General features: G+C 46.2%; 1 protein-coding gene across 3 annotated transcripts in view; it reads right to left on the bottom strand.

Annotated features, from left to right (window-relative positions):
* Positions 1-14,112, bottom strand: part of ARHGEF10 (Rho guanine nucleotide exchange factor 10) — a 172,467-nt gene extending 158,355 nt beyond the window's left edge. For all 3 annotated transcript variants that reach the window (XM_044288945.1, XM_044288946.1, XM_044288947.1), the window contains exon 1: positions 14,010-14,112. The gene's annotated coding sequence lies outside the window, so the exon portion shown is untranslated. The remainder of the gene's footprint in view (positions 1-14,009) is intronic.
* Positions 14,113-14,560: the final 448 nt, after the last annotated feature.

Raw genomic sequence — 14,560 nt, 5'->3', positions numbered from 1 at the left:
AAGGTCCTATTCCTCAAAGAAGAAGACAGAACAGAAGCCGGGCTGCGCGAACAAGTGGATTAAGGCGAGTTAAATTATTTTAAAAAACATTTTTAACCCCTCCAGCCCTATTGTACTATGCATTCTGTATTAAGAATGCTATTATTTTCCCTTATAACCATGTTATAAGGGAAAATATTACAATCTACACAACACCCAACCCAAACTTCTGTGAAGAATTCAGGTTTGGGTACCAAACATGCAGATTTTTCTCACGTGTGTGTGCAACCCGCATTACAATGTTTTGCACTCGCGCATCGCACCCGCATCTTATCCGTGCCAAAAACATGACGCCCGTGTGAAAGAGGCCTAAGAGTTCAAGAGGGGCCTGGATGTATGTATGGAGTGTAATAATACTGCAGATTATTATGTTATTAGATTTCTGGAGAAAGGTCATTGCCCCAAGGAGTTAGGCTACATTCACAGTATTTTTCTATATCCCGAATTTCGGTCCGTTTTTTTGCGGATCCGTTGTTCCTGAAAATGTTTCCGTATGTCATCCGTTTTTTGCGGATCTGCAAAAAACGGAAACATGTATAAATTTCAATAAGCAAATAAAGTTGTTTGGATTTCTTTGAAAAAAAAAAGTTTCTGTTTGCTGGATTTAATTTCCAGGAACGGAATCCACATAAAACGGATGACATACGTAATGACATCCGAATGTCTTCCGTTTTTTGCGGAACCATTGACTTTGTATTGTCCTAGGATCCGAATTTTGCGGAAAAGAATAGGACATGTTTTATATTTAATCGGACATGCGGAACGGAACAACGGAAATGGACAGCACACATTGTGCTGTCCGATTTTTTTCCAGGACCCATTGAAAATGAAAGGGTCCAGATCTGGTCCTGATCTGTTCCGCAAAAAACGGAACAGATCAGGAAAGAAAAAAACGGACGTGTGAATGGACCCTTAATGTGATTGGAGACGGGATGGAATTTTTCCCCTAAAATGACTTCTACCTCATGTTTTTTTTACCTTCCTCTGGATCAAGTTGCAAGATAACAGGCTGAACAGATGTCTTCTCTCAGCCATACAAACTATCTCTATGCCATTATTAGGTTCAAAAATTCACTGCCGATTAATTTCTTACAGGAGTTTTTAGACTAAGGCCACTTATCAGCCATCCACAGCATAGGTTCAGAGTCCCCTTTGCCCCCCCATAACATAAATGGAGCAGCTATCAAGCATGTGGTGTACTTGGCTGTCTCAGTTAGACCCATAGACTTTCACTGGAGTCCCAGTGCACACGCTCAACCACCACTATAGTCAAAGTCCTCCTTGCCATGCTTGTGCAGTGAGGAGGAACGGGGGACTCCGGTTGCCCATTTTTGTGATTTAGGGGGTCCCAGCCATGGGTATATGATAAAGGTTTTTGGTGGTATAATCCCATTAAGTTCATATTTTAAAAGCTGCAGTGAAATGGCAGGGAAGAAAGGAAGCCATAGAGATGCCTGCAGTGAGTCAGAGACTGGAGGAAGAGAGGGAAGCACATGGCACACAATAGATCACACATTCTTCCGTCTCCGTTCCCTTAGTAACCAGTGTAAGATGCTATAGCCTCCCACATGCACTCGCATCTTTGCAAAGACAAGAATTCCCCATTACATTGCTAGTCACTGAGATAAGACGGCTGGGGTCAACCACCTCGGATGGTTTCCTGCAGTCCAGCATCAGAGACTACTGAAGGACCAGCGTGACACTGACAGAGATAAAAGCTCAAACCCATTCACTTAGATATCATTATAGTGAAAATAGTGATAAAACATTAGTCAAGATGAGCACAAATTGGATACGATCGGTTAAAGCCCACTGACACTGGCCAATAAATCGCCCAAAAGACGGTTACGCAGAAAAAACTGAGCAACTGAACGCAATCGCAGACAAAACTGACAGAACTTGCTTGCAAAATAGTGCGCGTTTCACTGAACGCATCTGGACCTAATCCGTCACGCGCGTGTGAAAGGGGCCTTATGCAGATCCCAACGTCATCAGTGTTCAGGAGCAGAAACTTTCTAGGAAACAGGTACCTGATAGTCACCTATAAGGGCTAATTCACATGACCGTGTGTTGGCCGCATGCCCCGAACCTGAACGGACTGCATCACAACGATTTATGATAGTCGGTTCATATCGGATTGTGGATCTATTGTACAGCATCATGGGAGTACAGTACAATAGACCCCAGATCAGATAGGAACTGATTTTTATCATAAATCACTGTGATGCAGTTTGGGTCAGGGGAGCCACGGTCATTCCAGATGTGACCGAGCAGCCCTAATGGAAACATAAGACTGGAGCTAACACAAGACATCCAATGTAGAAAAAAGCACATGATCTTTGTTACATACACATGCAAGTAAGGGCTCATGGACACGGCCCCGGTTTGGGTCCGCATCCAATCCGCTTTTCTGCAGGTCAGATGCGGGCTCCTTCCGTCTCATGAGTAAAGTGTGCACATTCATAAGATAGGCCGTGTAGAACAGACTGGAAGGTTGGGAAGCATGGGCCGCAAGTACAATGAGGAGTCCTGCATCCCCTCCACTGTCCTGAAGGTCTAGGAAGAAGCAGTGGGAAAGAAAACTTATCGATGTACACCAATACTAAGAGTCAAAGAGGCATTTTTACTGGCATGTGCAGGGCTTGCCCCAAGTCTAGATTCTCTCCTGTAAATTGCCAGTGCCATAGAAAGCTCGTCAGTCTGTGAGGAGCAAGGAAAAAGTAAGCCAAGGAACAGATTCGTTTTTATGGTAAATAGGGCTCATTTTGTAAATGGATTTTCTTAACGAAAAAAAATATGAAAAGGGGGAGGTAGAGTGGAGAATCATGGGACCATAAAAGACAGACCTTCTTATCGAGGGCTGGAGCCAAAGACTAATACAAGGAATGAACTAGAGGAAAGGCAGGTCAACCAATCCAAAATACTAGGCTTTGCCAATAATTTCCTTCTCCTAGAGGCACATGGGGTGGAAACAACGTGTCACCAGAATGGATCTCTGCTGCAAAGTAAAAACTACATCATCTAATCACACTGATAACACTTTCAGCTGGAGACTGAAAATATCATAATTTGAAGTCTCTAGTGAGGAAAAAAAGATGATTAGCAATTGCACAACCGGCGCTGGCCGGAGAGGAAAGATCCATAGCAGAAGATCAGCGATTTCACAGCCGGCGCGGGCCGGAGAGGAAAGATCTGTAGCAGAAGATCAGCGATTTCACAGCCGGCGCGGGCCGGAGAGGAAAGATCTGTAGCAGAAGATCAGCGATTTCACAGCCGGCGCGGGCCGGAGAGGAAAGATCTGTAGCAGAAGATCAGCGATTTCACAGCCGGCGCGGGCCGGAGAGGAAAGATCTGTAGCAGAAGATCAGCGATTTCACAGCCAGTGCTGACCGGAGAGGAAAGATCTGTAGCAGAAGATCAGCAATAGCACAGCCGGCGCTGGCCGGAGAGGAAAGATCTGTAGCAGAAGATCAGCGATTTCACAGCCAGTGCTGACCGGAGAGGAAAGATCTGTAGCAGAAGATCAGCAATAGCACAGCCGGCGCTGGCCGGAGAGGAAAGATCTGTAGCAGAAGATCAGCGAGTTCACAGCCGGCGTGGCCGGAGAAGAAAGATCCGTAGCAGAAGATCAGCAATAGCACAGCCGGCGCTGGCCGGAGAGGAAAGATCTGTAGCAGAAGATCAGCGATTTCACAGCCGGCGCGGGCCGGAGAGGAAAGATCTGTAGCAGAAGATCAGCAATACCATACCCATGCCCAGATTTACGAAGCTTGTAGACGGCAGAAGATTATAGCCCTATTGGACTGCATGATTTCAGGCCAATTATAAAAAACAAGAGTTCTTACAAATGCTCATTCACAACAATTGGCCTGGATAACCAAGCAGCCGATCATGGGCTGATGGGCATTTTTCATCAGTGTCAGTAGCATATATCTCTGTGTAACCAGGGATTCGCTGCAGACAGTGATTGAACAGAATGGGGTGGAACAACTGTGGTAGCAATAGTTCCTCCAGCAATCAGTATGCATCAGCCTGGCCTGTGTAATCAGGTCACAGCAAACGAGCGCTGATGGATGTGGATGATGGGGCAGTGTAATACAGTGTTTCCCAACCAGTGTGCCTCCAGCTGTTGCAAAACTACAACTCCCAGCATGCCCGCACAGCCAAAGGCTGTCAAGGCATGCTGGGAATTGTAGTTTTGCAACAGCTGGAGGCACACTGGTTGGGAAACACTGGTGTAATAGCACCTTTAGCCCGGCTGTCTAGACCTGCCCAGATTTATCACAGGGGCTCAGGATGGATGATCAATGTGGTGCCGGGACCAGGGCCGGATTAAGAGCATCATGGGCCTGGTGCTGAGGATTTTGCTGGGCCTTTTTATGGAACTGCACTCAGTGTCTTAATTACATATATATTTTATCGATACCATTAAAGTATTTTGTTCCTGCAACTACCCCTTCATTTGGCGTCTATCTTGGCAACATGGAGGGGGACCACGGGAGGGGGACCCTGAGGGTGGGGGCACCCTCAGGGCACTATAGTGTCAGGAAAACCGCTTTGTTTTTCTGACACTATAGTGATCATTTAACATGACTATGAAGATTACTGTTTTCTTGCTGCTGTGGACAACAGCAGCTAGAAACAGTAATTTTCATAGAGCTGTGTTATGATTTATGGACACAGCACTCAGCATGCTTAGCCAGTCAGATAGAAGGCTGAGAGCTGGGTCTAAATAACATAACACATTAAAGGGATTCTGTCACCAGGTTTCACCCCTGTCAGCTAAAAATATGCTGATGTTCAGGGCGTCTTCACGATTGCTAATATGGGCTTATAAATGTCATCTGTGGGCTTATTTAGCTAAAAAACAGCTTTTACTAACATGTCAAACAAATAAGGTGCCCAAGGGGATGTTAATGGATGCTAGGTGCCGTCTGCACCCGCCGCCGTTTGTGCCCAGCGTCGCCTTTCCAGACTTCTGCGCCGCCTCCTAATCCTCTGTGCCGCCTCTCGCCCTCCCTCCCTCCCCCCTTTTTAATACCGCGGTATTAAAAAAACTGCGATATCGCTGTTTCCTAATTACCGCTGTATTTTGTGATGTCATCGCTTCAAAAACTGCGTCCGCTGCCGCCCGCCCCTGCATCATTATCTACCAATTGCTTCCCGCAACGGCCGACCTCGCTCCTCCTCGCTTGCTCCCATGGTGCAGTCTCCGCCCACCGACGTCTAATGTCAGAATCAGGTGACGCCCAGGCTGAGTTGAGCAGTGCAGTACAGCAGCGAGTGGCGGGAAAGTCAGTCAGAAGAACTTAGTCCCACACTCCATCCGACTCCGACAGAATTCACGCTGCAGAGAGAAGAGACCCTATATATCACAGCTGCCGGACGGGCAGCTATTAAAAGGTGTAATGTCACTCTCTGCCTATCTTTATCAGATTACCCCAATTATATGTCTTCTGTCCAACTGGCTTGGCCCGCAGCCTGCCTGCCTGCAACTAGCTGCATGCTCCGCACTGCACATTGAAATAGCAGCCAGCAGGCAGGCAGGGAATGAGCCATCATGAGTCCCTCCAGTCCCTCCCCAATGACATGACCAACAAGAAGGAATTACTGTATGCTGGTGGCACAACTTTAAGACAAAAGCATGCTCCCAACTTTGTGGCCCTTTAGGGAAGGACCTTTCCTATTCCAGCACAAATGTGCCCCTCGAAACCTTTGTGGAAAGCCTCTTTAGAGAGTGAAGGTTGTTATAGCAGCAAAAAGGGAGCTAAACACCAAATCAAAGGCCATAGTCCGGAATAAGTCATATACTGTATCTATAATGGTCAGGTGTCCACGTAGTGTACCTGTAGTAACAAGTATAGACATTCATGATGAAATAAGGGATAGACATATAGGAAACCAACCACAATTTTGCCTGTCCCCTTCTGTGCTCATGACCTGCCTGGGTCAGCCGCAATTGAACGGAGACTACTCCAAGAGGTAGTGAGTGGCCTGGTGGTTCCCCTGCAGTGGACTCCAGATCCCTGTATAGGGGTGAAAAGGTGAAGAGCAGGGGGGCCACTTAAATAACCCCCTTAAGAGTAGCCCTAGCCAACTACTTGCAGTGACCTGCTGCCTTATACTTTCCTTCCCCGTTCTTTGGGATCAGCACTCACAGATGAACGCAGCACATGAACCAAGAACCAGAGGAACGTTCCACACTTTGGTTGAAGGAACATACACATAAGGGTACATGCAGATGTTATAGCTTCATACAGTTTTCAACACTGTGCCTTTGCCAGACTATGAAGCCCTCCTCCCCCAATGGGTAACACCCATCTGGACCTTTACTGCACACATTACTACATTCATTAATAAACTTCTATAGGTAATAACAGAAGAATGGCAAAACAAAGTTACCGTATATGAAAAGACGCTCCAGAAACAGTATTATAAGGGGAATGCAAGCAACTACTAAAAGACATGTAAGGAGAGGTCTTCTTTCATTCTAGATCAGTGATGGTGAACCTTTTAGAGACCGAGTGCCCAAAACTGCAACCAAATACCCACTTATTTATCGCAAAGTGCCGACATAACAATTTAACCTAAATACCAATATAATATATCTTTCATGTCCTTTATCATTTATCTATAATAGATAAATAACCTACATTTAATACGCTGCCTGTGCTGTTCATAGTGTGTCCTGGGGATGATGAATGGCAGGAAAAGACTAAAGCATATTGCTATGCCATAGAATTTTTTCAGGGCGTGGGTGCCCACATAGAGGGCCCTGAGTGCCGCTTCTGGCACCCGTGCCATAGGTTCGCCATCACTGTTCTAGATTATAGGTAAGATCCAAAATCTGAGACTTCACCACCGTGATCCATTCACATGTATACATTGTATGTTCTCCCTGTGTTCGTATAGGTTTGCTCTGGGTACTCCGGTTTCCTCCCACACATACCTTAGATTGTGAGCTCCATGGGGGACAGCAAGCAATGATCAAGTCTGTAAAGCGCTGCAGAATATAGTAGCGCTATATAAATGAGTAAAATGAAACAAGAAAAATAATGAAATATCAGAGGATCACATTGCCTTCATATCCGGAATAAATAATGTATAATCTATGAACTACCACCATTCATCAAATGCCACGCTACACCAACAAAAAACAACAGTAAAAGGCTTTGTTAGAAAAAACATACAATGTAACGTCAGGGACAAAGCAAACATTCCAATCTCCCCCATCATGGATGTGAGCTCTGCGGACATGGCGGTCAGGACAGTACATGTAGGTCTGCAGAAGTACTGAGCTACCAACCTGCTGCCACCTCTTAGGCCCGCTTGACAGATCAGTTGGTTTAGACCAGTAGCTGGACACAACCAATATATAGGTGTACTGCACCAGCTTCTATAGACTGATAGTGCAGTATGCAGCGTTTTTCTCTGTCCAGCGCTATTGGACATCTGGTGTCATCAGTGGTGGCCCAGATGACTATGAACAATCACATAGGAAATGATGGGATCAGATCTCTCTTCAGTTCGCCTCCAGCGTTCTGCAGCGCACCAGAGGGGATATTGAACTGTATCACCAGGTATATGCTGGTCTAAGGCCCTGTTCACATCTCCGTTTCGGAGATCCGGCGCAAATGCCGGCCGTCAGCGAGACAAAAAAAAAAAAAGTTACATCCCAGAGTTATTGTCCGGCTGAAACCCGTCATTTATGCTGGAAAGTGGGGATCCGGTGGTCTGCTCTGATGGAGATGTGAACAAGGCCTTACAGGTCGTATATGTACTTTCCTCCAGTAGTCAGAAGCTATCCAGGCGCTGTGCATAGAAATGATTACAATGCACTTGTCTGAACAAGCCCTTAGGAGATACAGGGAGGGAGAATCACAAGGTGTCTCTTTTTACCAGGATTCAATGCTCCACAGCTAGAAAGTATGGGAACAAATATCTAAGGGTCCATTCACACGTCCGCAAATTGCAGATCCGCAAAATATGGACACCGGCCATGTGCGCTCCGCATTTTGCGGACCGCACATGGCCGGCACTATAATAGAAATGCAGACAAGAATAGGACATGTTAAAAAAAATTGCAGGGCCGCGGAACGGATGCAGACCCTATTTGCGGACGTGCGAATGGACCCTAAGAGTGACATTGTGCAGACAGATATATACCGTATTTTTCAAGCTATAGGACGCACTTCCCCTCCCCCCCCTGCAAGTGGGGGGTGCGTCTTATGAAGCGACTGCGCAACATCAGCGCTCTGTGATCTCATGCGGTGCAAAGACCAGCAAGAACACTAGGTCTCAGGAGCAGGAAAGGTAAGTAGATTTTTTGTGGGGGGGCTGAGATCCGTCTGTAAGGTAAACAGGCCCCCTAAAAGCCTGCTATGAACTGCTGGAGGCAGAACTGCCAACAAGGTGATATGTGGACTTTCCAATGTGTGTGAACTAACACCAAGACTGCAAAGTGAGGTTTTGTTTTTTTCCTTATGTGTAAATAAACACAGAGATTTTATTTAAGAACTGGTAACTTGCCTCTGTACTGTGTCCGCACACCCTGTCTACCATAGCGAATCCCCACAATATAGATTACCTTATTTTTCACCCTATAAGATGTTGCCCATGAGACCTAGTGTTCTTGCTGGTCTTTGCACAGCATGAGATCACAGAGCGCTGACGTTGCGCAGTCGCCCCATAAGACGCACCCCCCACTTGCAGGGGGGGGGGGGGGGGGGAGTGCGTCCTATAGCTTGAAAAATACGGTATATATCTGTCTGCACAATGTCACTCTTAGGGTCCATTCGCACGTCCGCAAATAGGGTCTGCATCCGTTCCGCGGCCCTGCAATTTTTTTTAACATGTCCTATTCTTGTCTGCAGTCACGGTCAAGAAAAAGCATTTCTATTATAGTGCCGGCCATGTGCGGTCCGCAAAATGCGGAGCGCACATGGCCGGTGTCCATATTTTGCGGATCTGCAATTTGCGGACGTGTGAATGGACCCTTAGATATTTGTTCCCATACTTTCTAGCTGTGGAGCATTGAATCCTGGTAAAAAGAGACACCTTGTGATTCTCCCTCCCTGTATCTCCTAAGGGCTTGTTCAGACAAGTGCATTGTAATAATTTCCATGCACAGCGCCTGGATAGCTTCTGACTACTGAAGGGCTGTCAGCTCTGAGTAGGGATGAGTGAAGCGAGCTTCGGATGCTTCAGATCCGTCTCTGTACAGCATTAAAATGTACGGCCTCTGATGAGGTGAAGTTAGTTATTTGTGAAGTCTCACAAAACTTTGTTAATAACTTTGGTATTTTATTTTTAAAGAGGAAATCCACTTTAAAGCTTTGAACCGAACTCGGCTTCAGCTCCATGGTACCAGTCAGAACCGAAGCCAAGTTCGGATCCAAGTTTAAAGTGGTTTTCCACTTTAAAAATCAAGTACCAAAGTCTTGCGTGACTTCAGGAATAACTGACTTCGCCTCCTCGGAAAGCAGTGCTTTATGGAGACAAATCCCCGTACAACATTAATCCCAAGTTTTTAGTGAAGCGACTTCGGATGTAGCATCCGAAGCTCGCTTTGCTCTTCACTAGCTCTGACATGGGGGTCATTCACATTGGGGGTCTGAGCTGAGGGCTAATGTAAAAAAAAAAAAAAATTCTTATTTTCCTCCTCTAAAACCTAGATGCGTCTTATGGGCAACATCTTATAGGGTGAAAAATAAGGTAATCTATATTGTGGGGATTCGCTATGGTAGACAGGGTGTGCGGACACAGTACAGAGGCAAGTTACCAGTTCTTAAATAAAATCTCCGTGTTGATTTACACATAAGGAAAAAAACAAAACCTCACTTTGCAGTCTTGGTGTTAGTTCACACACATTGGAAAGTCCACATATCACCTTGTTGGCAGTTCTGCCTCCAGCAGTTCATAGCAGGCTTTTAGGGGGCCTGTTTCCCTTACAGACGGATCTCAGCCCTCCAGCACGGCACAAGCCTCAGATCCCAGCATACACACCTCCTGAGCTTCACTGTCATACTAAGGTAATCCTCCTCACCTGGCAATGCTGGTTGGTTTTTAGGCCTGGCAAAACCCGGCCTGGAACATGGGGAGTAGTCCCCCACCCAGCACTTTGTCTACTCCCAGTAAGAGCCGTCCCGGATCAGCTATACAGCCATACTAAGTATTAATGTGTCAAACAGCAACTGCTGCTGACACATAAAAACCGGCTCTTACTCCACCAAGGCCAGCAACCTCGGTGACACGTACCTATCATCCACGAGGATTCCTTGTACTTTCTTATAACATATATTTATTCAGGAGGCAATTCTGCTAGAGGGTGTATACATACACTGCTGCACATGTCAGGTGCCCTGTACTATCAGGCCTCCTTCACAAAAGGGATACGGATTGTGTCGAGATCTGTTCAGGGAAAAATCGGATGGTTCAATCAGTTTTTTCTGCGATTGTGTTCAGCGTTTGTTTTTCCATCTGGATTGTATCCTGATTGCTTATGTTTTTTCACGCACCGGAAGAAAATCTGAAGAATAGCAATCTACATCTCCTAGCAGCCATCAGTGAAGAACACATTTGGGGACATTTATCAATAATGGCTTAATTAGCGCCCAAAAATACTAACATTACAAATCAAAAGTGGCAATTTATTTTCCCTCATATATCACAAGGCACGCACCACTTTTAAAATGTGAATTTTTTAAATATAACTTGCACTAAACTTGCGACTTTTTTTTACCGAAATGTGCCATTTTAGCCAACCCCCTGCAAGACCGCACGTGCGACCTTCGAAACATATTTGCAACATTCCCAGTGGTAAATTGCGACTTTTGTCGCAGACTGGAGACGTTTGTTATTGTTTAGTTAGATGTCAATTTACTGATAAAACCAGTGTTGTTTAGCTCCTTTATATTCGATAAAAATAAAACGCATCCTGCTTTAATACTTACCTATCACTTGTTCCTATAAATGCGACTTTTTGACAAAAAAATTGCATCTTTATGTCATAAACGTGACTTTTTACACAAAACACCACGACGTAAGCTGGCTTAGTTGTCCGCAACAATTTGAGCCATTTCTGCCGATAAGAGGATGATAAATGAGGTGTAATATGCGCAAATGTGATAGCCACGCCCACTTTTATAACTCATTTCTGGCGAGATGCATTCTTAACGGTGAAAATTCTGGAGAAAATAGTTGATATATTTGGCGCAAATCAAAACGCCATTCTTTTTGTCACACTTTACACCACAATTCTGGCGCAACATGCTTAGTAAATGTCCTCCAGAGAATCCCGATGTTGTCCGTATTTCACACAAGCCCCATTCACTTCTTTGGAGCCCACAATATAGAACATGCTGCGATTTTTCCTGAACGCAGGGATGATGCTCATGTGCACACACCAACTGAAACGAACGGACTGAATCCTGACCCAGAGGCTATGCGTTCACTACTCGCACCCCAAGTGAATGAGGCCTTAATCATACTTGATCTTCTGTAGGAGGAGGACCCCAGTTCTAATCCACAGTAATCCCTGGCACCCAATGTCTGGACTAGGAGCTGCGCTCTCTCGCAGTACACAAGGATTAACCGTACTCTGCAAAGATACACATTCTCCGAGCTTTGCTGCTAAACTGAGGCCATGATTTTACCACAGCAATAAACTGCGAACTGACTGCACCATGTGACTACACCCTTACACCAAGCCAAGCAGCGGTATGACACTGCGGTGCCACAGGAACCATCATGGACATCAGCATAAAGCCGCCACATACGGCACATTTACCAAATAGCTCACACGCTATTTTTGCAAGGAGGGTGCCAACCAGTCATGGCACACTAGAAGAGGGGCAGATGTAAGCAAAGCCCTTGCAGCCTAACCCCATTCACTGTTGCAGACGGCTTCAGTCGTTCCGGATTTCCTGTGGATATTTCATTCTATTTCCCCCATTGTACCGTGAGGGGTGAAATCTGCTGTAAATTTACAATTTCGGAATCTACCCTCAAGCATTCTTAGGCCACTTGCACGTTCTGTTTTTTTCATTCCGTATATGGTACCATTCATTTCAATTGGTCCGCAAAAAAAACGGAATGTACTCCATATGCCTTCCGTTTCTGTATTGCCGTTTAAAGATAGAACATGTCCTATTATTGTCCGCATAACGGATAAGGATAGTACTGTTCTATTAGGGGCCAGCTGTTCTGTTCCGCAAAAATCAGAATGCACATGGACGTCATGAGTATATTTTGCGGATCTGTTGTTTTCGGACCGCAAAATACTGAAAAAGCTATACGTGTGCAAGAGACCTTAGAGCTCATGCACACGAACGTGCCGTTTTAAGTTGCAAATCCGTAAAAAACAGATGCCGTCCGTGTGACTTTCGCAATTTGCGGAACGGAACAGGAGGCCCATTATAAAGATGCCTATTCTTGTCCGCAAAACGGACAAGAATAGGACGTCTCATAATTTTTGCGGGGTCACGGAACAGAACAATGGATGCGGACAGCACACAGAGTGCTGTCCGCATCTTTTGCGGACCATTGAAATTAATGATTCCAAATACGGACCTTATACGGAATCAAAATACGGTCCGTATACGGAACGGAAAATACTGTCGTGTGCATGAGCCCTTTTAAAGTGAGGTTTGTACTTTTTGGCCACGTGTCACGTGCAGGCAAATTCGACAGAAAAGAATTACATGACAGGGATCACTAATTGGATAGCGGTACACTGCACAGGGACACCCCCAGCTGGACCTTCGTCGCAGACCGCTAGTTATTCATTCATAACTAGCAGGAATAATAGAGTCATAAGAATAGATGCCCGAAGGGGGATGGAAGTAGTTGATCAGAACAGATGATTGGCTGGGGTGCCGGGGGTCAGACCCCCACCGAACACATACTGATAGCCTATCCTGAGGATACACAAGTCATCAGTATGAAATATTCAGAAATCCCCTTAAAACATGTCCCACATTTATCAGACATTGTGAACATTTGAAACTTCCGTCAGCACAGACTGGTTACTATATGACGGTGCATGGAGTAACTTTCTTCAGCCTGTCAGTCGCTGTGTAGCCGCTCTTCCCAGGTAAGTCTACTTTCACACCGGCGTTTTGGCTTTCCGTTTGCGAGATCCGTTCAAGGATCTCACAAGCGGTCCAAAACGGATCAGTTTAGCCCTAGTGCATTCTGAATGGATAAGGATCCGCTCAGAATGCATCAGTTTGCCTCCGTTCTGTCTCCATTCCACTTTGGAGACGGACATCTAAACGTTTTGGTGTCCGTCTGATGAAACTGAGCCAAACGGATCCGTCCTGGCACACACGGATTTCTATGGCACAATAGAAAACGGATCCGTCCCCCATTGACTTTTAATGGTGTTCAAGACGGATCCGTCATGGCTATGTTACAGATAATACAAACGGATCCGAACGGATGCAGGCGGTCGCATTATCTGAATGGATCCGTCCGTGACGGTTCCACACAAAACGCGAGTGTGAAAGTAGCCTAACCCCCGCTGCTGTGAGCACAGTGCCGGACAGGTAGGTGGTGAGGCGATCTCTCAGCTATGTCAAGGGTGCTGGAAAATGTTCGGCAGGACAAGAAAGTCAAGGAGATCTGAGAAGTCCATTCTTACCAGTGACATAGCTGGGCTTATCAGACAGAGTGATATTAAAGTGGATCTCCGCTATCAGGCCCAAAGTGGCTGAACACATGCCACCAGGGCATCTACTGCAGGGCCACCCTGTTGCCTGTGGAAATCCTCATGGTGGAATGACACTGGGGTTCCCCTTTAACCCAGTAACACACACAGCTTGTCAGACTGATGGACGTCCCCACTCCCATTAGACGATGAATTAGCACCATTAACCCCTTACTCACAGGACGCACGGATAATACGCAGTGCAAAACACCAAGCCCAATACAGACACGTCCGCAGAACGTGCGGTAATGAGGACACTCACCATGCTGGAGGAAGCCGCCTCAGTCTCCTCTACCAGCCGCAGGCAGCCAAGTTTGTGCTCATTCTTCTGCTATTTTTTCAAACTGGGATGTACGAGACGTCCGCCGGCCGGGACGAGCAGCTGATTGGCTGGCTTCACCAAGCAGCTGCTTTCCCATTGGTTGAGGCGCGCGTCAGTCGAGCGCTGGAGTGGGATAGACTGGGGTTCTCTGCCCCCACACTCGGCATTCCTCGGGGGTCACCTGATCGCCCGATGGCTTCTTTCCCAACAGCTGTCACTAGGACGGACTTCATCGTCTAACGGGACCGATTAGTCCTGGTGTTTTACGGGAATGGGATGTTATGCAGTCCCTGCGAGTTAAAAAAATATATTAAAAATCTGTTTAGGGCTCATGCACACTAGCGTTGGATGTTTTCCAAATTGCGGATCCGCAAAACGCTGATACCGGCCTCGTGCGTTCTGCATTTTGTGGAAAATTAGGGCCGGCCCTTAACAGAACAGTTCTATCCTTACCGACAAGGCAGGTACACGGAGTCTTTTCCATTTTTTTT

This window comes from Bufo gargarizans, chromosome 4, assembly GCF_014858855.1.
Source record: "Bufo gargarizans isolate SCDJY-AF-19 chromosome 4, ASM1485885v1, whole genome shotgun sequence".
Taxonomy (NCBI): Eukaryota; Metazoa; Chordata; class Amphibia; order Anura; family Bufonidae; genus Bufo; species Bufo gargarizans.
The sequence above is the reverse complement of the archived record's forward strand: the minus strand, read 5'-3'. Positions and strand labels throughout refer to the sequence as shown.